Source organism: Stegastes partitus, unplaced genomic scaffold, assembly GCF_000690725.1.
Source record: "Stegastes partitus isolate 25-593 unplaced genomic scaffold, Stegastes_partitus-1.0.2 Scaffold5190, whole genome shotgun sequence".
In the NCBI taxonomy this organism is placed as follows: Eukaryota; Metazoa; Chordata; class Actinopteri; family Pomacentridae; genus Stegastes; species Stegastes partitus.
Window position 1 is genome coordinate 1 of NW_007582921.1, and position 1,170 is coordinate 1,170.

At 37.5% G+C, this 1,170-nt stretch overlaps 1 non-coding gene across 1 annotated transcript; it reads right to left on the reverse strand.

The window, feature by feature from the left end:
- Positions 1-876: 876 nt before the first annotated feature.
- On the reverse strand, positions 877-949 carry trnaf-gaa (transfer RNA phenylalanine (anticodon GAA)). The gene has a single exon. It is a non-coding gene; the product is annotated as a tRNA-Phe (tRNA).
- Positions 950-1,170: the final 221 nt, after the last annotated feature.

The window sequence follows — 1,170 nt, forward strand, 5'->3', positions numbered from 1 at the left end:
TATACGACAGAATTGGCTGGCGACTTAACTTATAAACAAACATCGTGTACACAGGTGAACCCCAGTTGACTAATGGAGAGCGTTGGTTGTCAGATATTACTTGAACAACTTTACAAAACAGTTGTGGTAAACAGCTCTTTGGCTGATGATTGATTTAAAATCCATTGAACAATTCAGGATCTTTAGATCTTTAGTCTAACGTTTTCCATACTAAGCTATTTCAGCCTGCATAATGAGAAAAAGGAGACATATTTCAATTCTTCTTATGTTTAGATAAGTTCATGTCCCAGATGTAATGTGAGGCTTTCTTTGGAGACATTTACTGACAGGCAGCAACCAAAATGCACACCGGCTTTTACATATGAATCAAATTCAAATAATTCCGTCAAGAACATATAGAGTTTACACTACCTCCCAAAAACTACTGTGAAAAAAGCGGACTTTTTCACTTTCATTCTCTATTCTTTAGTCTGTATTTACTTGTCTTTTTGCAGTCTGCATTTGTAATCTTTTGTAGACACAGAGCACTCAGGGATTTGAACCTACATGTGTGATTGGTGGATGTGACTGACGTATCAGAGGGAGGTACAATATGGATCTCAACAACAGATTTGTGTTTGGAAAGATGGAAATGTGCAGCTGCTTCTGATTTGCTTTTAAAAGACTGAGAAGGAAATATAACTGTTTTTTCAGATGATAGGCCTCCTGATGTGATTGGTTTTCAAATGATGGAACACATGATATGATTTGTCTCCTCTGTGCAGACGAGTGGTTGTCAGTCTTAGTTCTGGCAAACAAGTCCATGCCCAATTATGAATTTGAAATCCATGGATTCACTCAATCATGACATTCCCACATTTAAAAGCTGAACTGATTTGCCGAAACCCGGGATCGAACCAGGGACCTTTAGATCTTCAGTCTAACGCTCTCCCAACTGAGCTATTTCGGCTTAAAAACAAAAAAAACATGGCACGAAAAAATCTGGATACAAAGTACATCACATACACAAAATATAAATCATATCATATAAAATGTGTTTGTAATGCCACTAAAGGAAGTTGCAGTAGGCCCTTTTTGAGTGATTCTGCCCAGAGTTTGACACAGAAAGCCTAAGTTAAGAAAGAAAGTTGATAATCATCTTCCTGATAGCAGTTATAGCTGACTGGAGCT